Genomic DNA, 13,329 nt, shown 5'->3' with positions numbered 1-13,329 from the left:
TGAATGTATGGTAAGCACCTCAGACAGAGGTACTAGGGGCTGTATGACACTAGTGAACAGGAGACATAGAGTTAAGGAGGTAATCAGGCCCCCCTGTTGTAGAATGATTGCTTGTAAGGTCCATGTGGAAGGTGAAGTGATTGGTCTCATTAATGTGTATGCACCCACCAATTCTGAACCAGAGCGAAGACTGGTGTGGGATTTGCTCTACCAGCTGGACTGGGATGTCCCCATTTTGCTTTGCAGGTGACTGGAACTTTGAACCAGCAGTTGATGCTCCATCCCCCCAGTGGGATAATTGGGCCAGGAAGTTTGACATCAGAGATGTTGCAGAATTTAAAGGTTGTGAACCATGCATGCTCCCAACATGGAACAATAGGCACACCTTGCAGAGACTCATTGCAAGAAGATTGGATAGAGTGTACCTTTCTGAGCAAGGGTCGTGGACCCATCATGAAATTAAGGGGAAGCTGCTACACTCCCACACAGTTTCTGACCACACTCCAGTATCCATAAGCCTCAAATGTAAAATAGACAGGAAAGTCAGCAAAGGACCCCCACCCTTTAAGTTCAATGTTTCATTCTTGAAGGATGTAGCCTTTTGTGAGGAGATGGAAAAAGCTTGGCTGCAAGCAGTATCTGGTGTTCCAAACCCCATTGTCAGATGGCAGAAAGGGATGGAGGCAGTAATCAACCTGGCCAAAAAGATGGGCAAGACAAGAGCCAAGAAAAGGAGAGCAGACTCAATGGGGCTAGAGTCTGCACTTGAGAAGATAAGACTTGCTTGTGGTCACAACTCAGATGATTCCATTCTCAATACGCTGCTCCACACTCTTGAGGATAAAGCTAAGGCCATTGAAATGGAAAGGGCAGATGCAGCAAGAGTACAGACAGGCTTGTATTGGCTCAAAACAGGTGACACTCCATCTAGGGTATTTTTCAAAACACTTAGAGCCAAGAAGGACAATGAGTTTATAGCTGCAGTCAGAGGCCCAGATGGGACCACAGTTACAGATGAAAAAAGTGTGAATAAACTCTTTGTCCAGACCCTCTCTAATATTATGGGCTCACCTTTATGTATTGAGGACAGCTATATGGCCAAACTCCAGGAGTTCTTGGAGCCAGTGGAAAGCACTATCCCTGTGGCAACCCAAGCTTTACTTGGCAGACCTTTCTCTTCATATGAGGTGGAGCATGTAGTCCTCTCTATGAAAAAGGAGAAAGCTCCTGGTCCTGATGGTATCCAGGCAGAAGTCCTCCAAGAGCTTATCAAGTATGCTAAGGATGATCTGTGTGACCTGCTTAATGCATTCAGAGCTAATGGTGATATCCCGCAGGACATTAACACAGGGCTGATTAAGCTGATACCCAAGGGAGGTGACAGGTTGGAGATAAAAAACTACAGGCCCTTGACCATGCTCAACTCAGTTTACAAGGTTATGGCTAAAGCCATGGCATATAGGATTAAAGCCACTGTGGCTAGAGTAGTTCACCCTATGCAGTTTGGGTTTGTTCAGGGGAGGAGTATCCATGAAGCCATCCTAAATGTAATCACAGCCATGGAGTGGGCTTCTGATCAAGGGGTTGAACATGTAATGATCAATATGGATTTAGAGAAGGCTTATGACAGGGTAGGCTGGGAATACCTACTAGCAGTTGTGGAGAAAATGGGCTTTGGCATGCAGTTTCTTGGAATGGTCAGGACACTTTTCAGCAATGCATGTGCACAGATTCAAATCAATGGGTATGTGTCTGAGGGCTTTAAACTAGCAAGATCTGTGAGACAAGGGTGCCCTTTGGCCCCCCTGCTCTTTGCCCTAGCAACTGACCCTCTGTTGAGAAATGTAGACAAACTGATCCAGAAGGGTACCTTGAAGCCTCTGATGCTGCCCCAAGGTCAACCCTTCTCCACTCAACTCTTTGCAGATGACAATTGCAACATAGTGCAGTGCAGTGAAGAATCTATCAAGGGATTGATGCAAATGTATGACAACTTCTGTGCTGTGTCAGGCTCCAAAATTGCCCCTCACAAAACAGAGTGTGTTAAACTGAGCTTCTCTGATAGGGCTGACTGTTTGGCCTCTTTGGGGCTGAAGGACTTGGGTCCTGGGAAGATTATCAGATATTTGGGCTGCCCTATAGGGCTGGGGCTGACTCCCCACCAATGTTTTACCTGGTTTAGTGATAGAATCAGAGGGAAAATCAAAGCCAGGGCCCATTTAAGACTCAGCTTGGCTGGCAGAATCATTGCACTAAGGCACATCCTCATGGCACTTCCTGTGTATGTTGCCACACTACTGAAGTTCTCAGGTAATGACTGGAACAAGCTTGCAATGCAGTTCAGAGAATTCCTCTGGAGTTTTGCAGATAAGAGGTCATGGTCCTTTATTTCATGGGAGCAGATCTGCTCTCCTAGGGAGGAAGGGGGCTGGGGGATCCCTGATATCATAGCTAAGGCTCAAGGCCTGCTTAACAAATGGATCCCCAAACTGGACAGCCCACAACCTTGGGCACAGATCATTAAGTGGAGAATTGAGCAGGCCTCACTTAAAGGCTCCCAATGGCTCAATACAAGATGGATTGATAAGCTAATGCACCCTGACAAGCTAAAGGGCTGGAACTCCTCCCTTACCATGAAGCTAGTAAACAGCTGGAAAGCAACAACTAAGGAGGCAGTATGGATGGGTTCCCGGTTTGACTCATCCCTTGAGCAGAGCATATGGCTTTGCAAAGATGCAATGCAAAATGGTGTCCCAACAGTGGAAGCTAACCCCAGAGTAGCAAAAAGGCTGGAAGCAAAGGGTTTGGCAAAGTTCAAGGATATCTGGTGCTCCACAACTAAACAATGGCTGATCCCTGCTGGTAGATGGAATGCACTTAACAATGTAGAGCAAAGACTGATGCTTCATGTACTGAGCAATATCAGGAGGGAATGGCCCACCTCCCTAATGGTGACCACAAGGGTTAGCTTCAAGTATTGGTCCCTCCCAAGCATAAGACCCAAGGTGTCTAGACAGAAATGGGCTATGAGAATAGCTGTTGCCTGGAAGAAGGAAAACTGCACTCTGACAGTGGATTATTGCAGGCAGAGAGCCAGGCAGACATGGGGCTCTACAGGTTCAGGCAGATTGGACCTACTCCTGTGGAGAATATTGAATAGGAAACTACCAGTTAGGGGCATAACCAGCAAGTGGAGCCAGGGGAACCCTTACTGTCCCAGGTGCAAAACCCATAAGGAATCTATGAGGCATGCCTTTTGGGAGTGCAAGGAGGTGTACCCTGTGTGGGCAGCAGTCAGCAGAATCCTCAGTGAGACTGTGGAGTGCTTGACAAGGTCAACTGGAAGCAAGCAGTCATTGGATGCAAGGGCAGGATGAACCCTGCCATATATCAAGTGTGGCAAACACTGAGAGGCTTGATACTTAGCAGGATATGGGAATCTAGGAATGCTATACTACACAGGGGTTCCAGCTGTGACTATAGCTCCATAGGGAGAGCAAGGAATCTAGTGGTAGAAGGTCTTGTATTAGCAAGGACTAGGGAGAGTGGGAAGATTAAAGCTACGGTGGATCTACTGCTTAGGAAAGTCCATAAGCTCCAGTGTTCACCTTAGGGTGCTGTATCTTTTTGATACTTAATTAAATTTCTTTGCATTAAAAAAAAGCCTACGGAATTAGTGAAATCTTGAGCACTTCGTAAAGAAAAAAAGTGGGCAATATAAATTCCTCATTGAAGATTGACCAAAACCCTTACCCCAATCCAAACCCAAATCTAGAGATTGGCAATGAAAAGCAAATAAATAAATGGCTTTTAAAGAAAAGCTAAGCGCGCGAATTATAGCGATCCAATAAAAGATACATTAAAAGCAATGAAAATCAAATAAAAGCAATCTCGCACGAAACTATATATAAGTAAGTGCATCAACCGCCTCGTCTCTCACTCTCTCTCTTTCTCAGAAGTAGAGCGCTCGCGAACCAACGATCTTGATTAGCGTTTAGATTTCGGGGGTAAGCCATCTTTTTCTCTCCATGTTTTCTCAGGCCACGTTTTCCTGTATTGTGTGCAGCAGGTTCCAATTTGCAACAGTTTGATTAGCGTTTAGATTTTGTGCTTAACAGCTTACATAGACTTTGTAGTTATAGGTTTAGGGTTTCTCTGCGCATTGTATGATACAGATAAATGGACAGAGGGTTAGGTTTTCTTTCTTGTTTTACATACGATATAGATAACTGGATTTCCTTTTCAGCTGATTAGGGCTTAGCGTTTAGGTTTATTCTTATAAGCAGCTTTAGATTTGTTCTTATGAGTAGGTTTTACTTTTCTGCAGCTTAATTAGGTCTCACAGATAGATAGATACGTTTTTTGATTAGCAGAAAAGGTGCCATGGATTGGATGTGCATGCATGTGATTTCTTTTCCCCCTCTGTTTCGAAAGTTTATTTAATTATATAGGTTAATCCTACCGTGGCAACCGAAATCCCTCCCACCAAGCTACACGCTTGTGGGTTTGAATTGCGGTTTTATAATAACGCAGCAGTTTTATGGTTCGTATCAGTTTAACCAGACATCAGGATTTCCACAATCAGGGTTTAAGGTTCAACTTTGCTGCACCTTGATTAGGGTTTATGATTTTGGCTTGATCTCTGCAACATTCTAAGCTCAAAAAAAAAAAAGCCACCCATATGCTGATTGGCGGTTTTCGAAAAGCCCCTGTCATTTTTGTACAGTCTATCTAGCTTGCTTGCATCAGTTCATCTTGATCTGCTACTAACTATGAGACTCTAAAGCAAAGTAATGAAATTGAAAAGATTTCTGCCTAAATTTGACTAATATTATACTTTAAAAGACCCATTAACCTTCAAGAAAAATTTTGGGCTTCTTAACAGTCTATTCAAGAAAGAAAAGACCGGGGTTTATCATCTAAGCTGTCACAATGTCAGACTCTAATTTGATTCTATCTTCTTATGCAATGTTTTTTGAGCAGTAACAGGCACTGAATTCACAGATCTGCAATGGTTGCAAAAGAAAATTCTATAAAAGAAAGTGGCCTTAAAGCCACAATGGCAGAGGAAGTCGATTTGATAAGAATATCATCTCCTTAAAACATACACATGCACATACAAAATAAACACACATATATGCATACGCATACACATACACATGCACATGCACATGTCCTTCTTCCAGCAAAGCTAATTTCTGTTTTAATCTTAGGAACGGATACCTGTAGAGGAGGTTTTCCAGCAGCTCCAATGCAACCGGGAAGGACTCTCTACAGAAGAAGCAGAAAAACACCTCCAAGCTTTTGGACCGAACAAGCTTCAGGAGAAATCGGTAGAGCGTCTCCTTCCTTGCATGCAAGGTCTCGTAAAGTTTAACAGAGTTGATGTGATTCTCCAAAGAGCATTTGTTGACGTGGTCCTAATTGCACAGGAAAGCAAAATTCTGAAGTTTCTCGGCTTCATGTGGAATCCCCTCTCATGGGTCATGGAGGCAGCTGCCATCATGGCTATTGCATTGGCTAATGGAAAAGACAAGGGAAAGGTAAGATACTTTCTACCCTTTTCTCTTTGCAATCAACCCAGAATATAACATTTTTATTAACTCTCACTTGATTGGGAATGACAGGCAAAAGCTCCTGATTGGAAGGACTTTTGGGTATCTTGGTTTTGCTCCTTTTTGTGAATTCCACGATCAGTTTCATCGAAGAAAACAATACTGGCAATGATGCATCTGCCCTCATGGCTCGATTAGCACCTAAAGCAAAGGTTGGTAGCTCATAAAGCATCTTTCTTTGAACTTGTTTAGTTATGGTGGAATTCCACAGAAGGAAACCCTCATAATAACAAATGCATACACACATAGATACATACAGATAGACATGTATATATATGTGCACATGTGTTCATGTACATGTGTACACACATATATATAAATATGTGTGTGTGTGTGTGTGTGTGTGTGTGTCACAGTGTGTGTGAACACGGCCCTTGTGTTTTTGACATTTTTGGTTTTGGATTTGCCTTCGTTTACACACATTAACTTTGGAGCTTCTCATGTTGTTTAGGTTCTTCGAAGTGGGAAATGGATAGAAGAGGATGTATCATTACTTATCCCCGGTGATATCATCAGTATAAAGCTGAATGATATCGTTCATGCAGACGCACGCTTGTTAGTGGGCAATGCAGTCAAGGTCGACCAGGTAAAACATGTCATTAATTAAAGTTCTTCATATACGTATGTGTTCTTCACTAACTGTAACAAGAGTTGTTTGGCCTATTAAATGTGCATATGCATATGTATATATGTGTGTGTGTTACAGTATGTATAAATACATATGTTTGTCTGTGTATGTATTCATGTACGTGTGTGTATACATGTTTGTCACTTTATGGTTAAGTACATGTGTGTATGTATATCTATGTATGTTCCTATGTATACCTATGCATATGATTGACACTTACCAATCTTGTGTAGTCGGCCTTGACTGGGGAGTCTCTGCCGGTAACCAAAAATCCAGGAGATGGAGTATATTGTGGCTCAACTTGCAAACAGGGTGAGATTGCAGCTCTTGTGTTTGCGACGGGCCTGCACACATTTTTTGGGAAAGCTGCCCATCTCGTAGATTCAACCAACCAAGTTGGCCATTTCCAGAAGGTAATCCATCAAGATCCTGGTTGCACAACAAAGCTTTTCAATTATCACCACTCGTCCAATCTATGGTGTAGATTAAATTTATGGTTACACTTTTACTCCTTCATTTATATAGTAAGGTAAGATGTTCATGGTTTTTACTCTATCTGCTGCTGCAGGTTCTGAAGGTGATTGGGAACTTTTGCATATGCTCGATTTTTATCGGAATGTGCGTGGAGATCATTGTCATGTATTGTGTTCAGCATAAGGCTTATAGTGATGGAATCAACAATTTGCTAGTCCTTTTGATAGGAGGAATCCCTATCGCGATGCCCACGGTGTTGTCTGTCACCATGGCCATTGGATCCAACTGCCTTTCTCAGCAGGTCCAGCATTTAATGGTCTTCTTATTTTATTTTATTTTATTTCACATGTGATTGGCACATGGCTTATTTTATTATTTATTTAATGTAGGGTGCCATCACAAAGCGTATGACTGCTATTGAGGAAATGGCCGGAATGGATGTTCTTTGCAGCGATAAAACGGGAACGCTAACTCTGAACAAACTTAGTGTGGACAATACCTTGATAGAGGCAAGTAACAAGTGCTTTATTTCTTATTTACACTTCCTTATGGTAACCTCTCATTTGTAACAACTTTGTCATTTTTTTTCATTAAAAAAAATTATTCAGGTTTTTGCACAAGGCATCACTAGGGACCATCCTCTTAGCAGCGCGACAGCCTCCAGAGTAGAAAACCAAGATGCAATCGATGCCGCCATTGTGGGTATGCTCACGCAGATCCTTAAATAGGGGGTGGTCTCCATTGCTGATTGGGTTTTATTGTAATTTATTTATGGTATGGATGTTAAATATGTATGTATACTTACTCGAAATTACCACTCATATGCTCATTGGCAGTTGCTCTGCAGGTGTGCGCATGTGTGTGTGTGTGTGTGTGTGGAGAGAGAGAGAGAGAGAGAGAGAGAGAGATCTTGCTTTTTAAACTTCTGTCAGTTGGAGTTGACCTTTGGATATATGATGCATGTCTTTGCATTCATGCAAGAAATTCTTGAAAAGAGCAAAGAGAGTGCAGGAGGTCTCTGGCAATTTTGTGGGGGGCTGATGCCCCTATTTGATCCGCAGTGCCGTGACAGTGCCGAGACTATCCGCGGAGCATTAGATCTAGGAGTAAATGTCAAGATGATAACAGGTACATGACCTTCTTTTGTAGGTTTGTGCTCACATTAGAAACAAAGATGTTTGGACGAGTCTGTCATGGGAAATGTGCATGCACCACATACCGATGAAGGCACTCATCCAATCACCCACACATGCATGCATGCATACATACACGCTACTTAAGCAAATGGTTTGTTGTTTTAGGTGATCAATTGGCCATTGCAAAGGCAACCGGGCGACGGTTAGGAATGGGCAGCAACAACATGTATCCATCATCCTCATTGTTGGAGCAACAACAAGATGATGCCATCCCTCACTCCCACTTGATAGAGAAGGCAGACGGATTTGCTTGTGTCTTTCCAGGTATTTTCATGCTAATACAGAGAGTAAAATCAATTTTGTGCATGTGTGTGTGTGTGTGTGTGTGAGAGAGAGAGAGAGAGAGAATAATATGCAAATTATGACATGAAAGCTCTCACATATCTAGAATATATACATGACATTTGACACATCATGCATGATACCTGATACAACACAACATATAACATACATAGTACCAATGGCATACACTAGTTGTATGGATCTAATGTGTTAAGAAAAGAAGCAGATGATCTCATGGCTGTGACGTTTTATTTCCAGAGCACGAGTACGAGATTGTTAGACGCCTGCAGGACAAGAAGCACATATGTGGAATGACTGGTGATGGAGTGAACGATGCTCCTGCTTTGAAGAAGGCGGACATTGGTATCGCCGTTGCCGATGCGACTGATGCTGCAACAAGGAGTACATCAGATATCGTTCTGACTGAACCAGGCTTGAGTGTTATCATCACTGCTGTAATCACAAGCCGAGCAATATTTCAAAGAATGAAAAACTATACAGTAAAAGCTACCATTATCTCCAAATCATCATTCAATTTTCTGTTGATCTGTGTGTGTGTGTGTGTGTGGGGGGGGGGGGGGGGGAGAGAGAGAGAGAGAGAGAGAGAGAGAGAGACAAAGAGAGAGATAGAGAGAGTCATCCCTATGTGTATGCAACTACTAACCTATGAAATTTGGTACTCGCAAATATATGCCGTCTCGATCACTATCCGTATAGTGGTAAGATTACATGATACAACCTTCAATGTAGAGTAACATGCTCTAATTACAATAGCTTGTTAGTTAAATGGTATGAAAACATCTCACCTTCTTGCCTTTCCATGTGGCTTTGCAGCTGGGGTTTATGCTTCTGGCTTTGATCTGGAAGTTTGACTTCTCTCCTTTCATGATACTTGTCATTGCCATATTAAATGACGGTGGGTAATATTGAAAATCATATTTTTATATTTATTCTAAGCATTGGACACATGGTTGCTGCCAATTCCTAGAAAGAAAGAAGTTAATAGTGGTTTTATGTCAGGTACTATTATGACAATTATGTCAGGTACTATTATGACAATTTCCAAGGACCATGTGAAGCCGTCCCCATCCTCGGACAGTTGGAAACTCAAAGAAATTTTTGCAATGGGCATTGTTAACAGATCTTATATGGCAATTATGACTGTGGTATTCTTTTGGGCAGCTCATAGTACAGACTTCTTTGAGGTAACTAGATATGTTACACTATACAGACTTCTTTTGAGGTAACTAGATATGTTACACTATACAGTGTGCATGTTGTGCTCCCAATGCACATCCGTTTTAAGTCATGATTTCTAGTTTCTCATAAACAGATAACTTGGTTTTGTAGAGTCATTTCCACGTCAGAGACGTCAGAGATATAAGCTTCAGTAATAAGGAGCTCAATTCTGCGGTTTACTTGCAAGTGAGCATCATAAGTCAAGCTCTTATATTTGTCACTCGATCGTGGAGTTAGTCCTTCACGGAGCAGCCGGGGCTACTTCTAATGATTGCTTTCATTGCAACCCAGTTGGTATGGTTTTTCACTCCAAATAGCCATACAAAGCATAACAGTAAGGCTCACAATGTTGTCTCATACATGCACAATGTGCATATGGAATACTTATTCTTTGTTTATTCTTTTGCTAGCAACCTTGATTGCAGTTTATGCCAATTGGGGCTTTGCTGATATAAGAGGTATTGGATGGGGTTGGGGGCTGGAGTCATTTGGCTGTATGGTCTGGTGACTTATATGCTTCTTGATCCTATCAAGTTTGCGACCTGCTACATTCAAAGTGGAAGGGCATGGGATCTTCTCCTTGAAAGGAAGGTAATTCCATGTTGACTCTTTTGCCTACTATCCCCCCCACACACACGCGCGCATGCACTCACACACATATCCCCCTCTTTCTCCTTCTTTGAGCCCTCTTGTGCCTGCTATCCCCCCCTGCACACACACACACACACACAGACACGCGTGCGTGCGCACACGCACATGCACACGCACACACACACATATCCCCCTCTTTCTCCTTTGAGCCCTCTTTCTGAATCTATTTGTGTGTGTGTGTGTGTGTGTGTGTGTGTGAGAGAGAGAGAGAGAGAGAGAGAGAGAGAGAGAGTAATTTTCTCTGCTTGTGTGTGTGTGTGTGAGAGAGAGAGAGAGAGAGAGAGAGAGAGAGAGGAGAGAGTAATTTTCTCTGCTTCTTTTGCCAATGCAAATATGGGCAAGCCTTAATTACCAAGAAAAGATTGTGATTACATGGGTTTCCCCTACAAGGAGATCCTTCCATTGTGATTGCATGGGTTTCCCCTACAAGGGGATCCTTCAATATTCTATATTAGCTTTATTATGAAAGGGGAAAATTTTGTGAGCTTGTTGGGGGGAGAAGTGAGATCTTCAAGTCCTTTATTAAACTGTGTAGGCTTGTTGGATGGTGTCTATGTTCAGATTCTTTATCTTGACAGCTGACTCTACATGGCCTTTAAGCGTCTGCACCCCTCTCAGCCTGTAGAAATGAAAGAGCACATTTGTAGGGATCCGAAATGAGAATTGACTCTGAAAGTGCTTAGCTGTAGAGACTTTGTGCAGTATTTTACCTGGTGATTTTGGCGCGGTGCTGGCTTGTTCATCAGCTTTATACGGATAGTGATCGAGATGGCATATATCTGCGAGCTCCAAATTTTATAGGTTAGTAGTTGCATACACATAGGGATGATTCTCTTTCTCTCTCTCTCTCTCTCTCTCTCTCTCTCTCTCTCTCTCTTTCTCTCTCTCTCTCTCTCTCTCACACACACACACACACACACACAAAAATCAACATAAAATTGAATGATGATTTGGAGATAATGGTAGCTTTTACCGTATAGTTTTTCATTCTTTGCAATATTGCTCGGCTTGTGAGTACAGCACTGATGATGACACTCAAGCCTAGTTCAGTCGTATAATGATATCTGATGCACTCCTTGTAGCATGAGTCGCATCGGCAACGGCGATACCAATGTCTGCCTTCTTCAAAGCAGGAGCATCGTTCACTCCATCACCAATCATTCCACATATGTGCTTCTTGTCCTGTAGCCGTCTAACAATCTCGTACTTGTGCTCTGGAAATAAAACGTCATAGCCATGAGATCATCTGCTTCTTTTCTTAACACATTAGATCCATACAACTAGTATATGCCATTGGTACTGTGTATGTTATATGTTGTGTGTATCAGGTATCATGCATGATGTGTCAAATGTCATGTATATATTCTAGATATGTGAGAGCATTTCATGTCATGTTTTGCATATTATTCTCTCTCTCTCTCTCTCTCTCTCTCTCTCTCTCTGTGTGTGTCACACACACACGCACGCACGTGCGTGCGCATGCACAAAATTGATTTTACTCTCTATATTAGCATGAAAATACCTGGAAAGACACCAGCAAATCCGTCAGCCTTCTCTATCAAATCATCAATTGGGAGTGAGGAGATGGCATCATCTTGTTGTTGCCCCAACAATGAGGATGATGGATACATGTTGCTGCCCATTCCTAACCATCAACCGGTTTCCTTTGCAATGGCCAATTGATCACCTAAAACAACATACCATTTGCTTAAGTAGCGTGTATGTATGCATGCATGCATGTGTGCGTGATTGGATGAGTGCCTTCATTGGTATGTGGTGCGCATGCACATTTCTCATGACAGACTCGTCCAAACATCTTTGTTTCTAATGTGAGCACAAACCTACAAAAAAGAAGGTCATGTACCTGTTATCATCTTGACATTTACTCCTAGATCTAATGCTCGGCGGATAGTCTTGGCACTGTCGTGTCGCGGCAGATCAAATAGGGGCATCCGCCCACAAAATTGCCAGAGACCTCTTGCACTCTCTTTGCTCTTTTCAAGAATTTCTTGCATGAATGCAAAGACATGCATCATATATCCGAAGGTCAACTCCAACTGAGAAAAGTTTAGAAAGCAAGCTCTCTCTCTCTCTCTCTCTCTCTCTCTCTCTCTCACACACACACACACACACACTCATTGGTCTTTAATTGAACCATCATTAAATATGAAGATTGTTTTACATGCTACACCACCTTTTTAGGGGGAGGGGATGTTAGCTAAATAGGTGAGGGACCATGAATCCTTGTCCATGAGGGGACCCCTCCTTTTTTTAGCAATGACATCATAAAAAGTGAGGTTGAATTGGTGTCCAAACTCCCTACATTGTCTGGCAATGTACTTCTTGAAGCAACTCTACTGTCACACAGGTTTTTCTTAAATTTTGGGTGAATAAAAGATTCACCAAGCTTTTCATACAAACAAGAGAAGATTAGCACATAAAGCTCTAAGACTTTACCTTTATGTGCAGAGTCCTCACATTGTTTCATCATCTTTACCTCCTCTTCTGAGTCTCTAATATCTCCATTTTTCATAGAGGATTGCAAGCAAGAGCATCGGCATTAGCCTACTCATGCAAAGTAGTCTGATGCAAAGATCTTGCTAAGTTCAATTCCTTATTCATAGCTTGTTACTGTACTTCTTGTTGGAATCTTTGGAAACCTTCATAGAAATTCTATGATAATTGATTCTAATCAATAAATTCAATTGTTCTCCAATGATAGATGCTTTTTTTAATTACCCAAAATAGTTAGATCCTTAGTACTGTATCAACATCTTGGAGCTATTGATGAGTTGTTCATCATCTCTTCTCCGTATGAACCCGAAGGATTACTAACCTTTATAGTAGCCTTAATGTGTGTATGTTCATTGCCTTTAAATTTAGATAGTTTACATGGAAAAGAATCAATTATGCAAGCCCTAGAGATTAAGTGTGCAAGATGCCAACAACAACAAGGGGCAATGCCACCATGGGCCTCTTTCCTCTTGAGGTGTTGATGGTACATGTTCTGAAGACTCTTATAGGAGATCACTTTGTGTACACTCCAGTGCCCATTATGCATGTAGCACAAATTTTTTTTTAACATTTATCTTTGGTCAACCTCCTCCAACTTGACATTGAAGGGAAGTTTACAAGTTTGGATTTAGTTTTGCAATGCCAAACTGTATGTTGTGTGTGAAATGGTGGGTAGATGAGATGTGTACATTCCTATACACATGGAGTGATTAAGAGATTCATAGATGTC

At 42.1% G+C, this 13,329-nt stretch overlaps 2 pseudogenes; one reads left to right on the top strand and one right to left on the bottom strand.

The window, feature by feature from the left end:
• Window positions 1-12,121, bottom strand: part of LOC147615282 (plasma membrane ATPase 2-like) — a 43,598-nt pseudogene extending 31,477 nt beyond the window's left edge.
• LOC147615283 (plasma membrane ATPase-like) lies at window positions 5,448-10,684 on the top strand (annotated as a pseudogene).
• Window positions 12,122-13,329: the final 1,208 nt, after the last annotated feature.

This window comes from Cibotium barometz, chromosome 40 (genome assembly GCF_041138505.1).
Source record: "Cibotium barometz isolate CiBa-2024 chromosome 40, ASM4113850v1, whole genome shotgun sequence".
NCBI classification, from domain to species: domain Eukaryota; kingdom Viridiplantae; phylum Streptophyta; class Polypodiopsida; order Cyatheales; family Cibotiaceae; genus Cibotium; species Cibotium barometz.
Note: the sequence above shows the minus strand (reverse complement) of the source record. Positions and strands in the feature narration are given on the sequence as shown.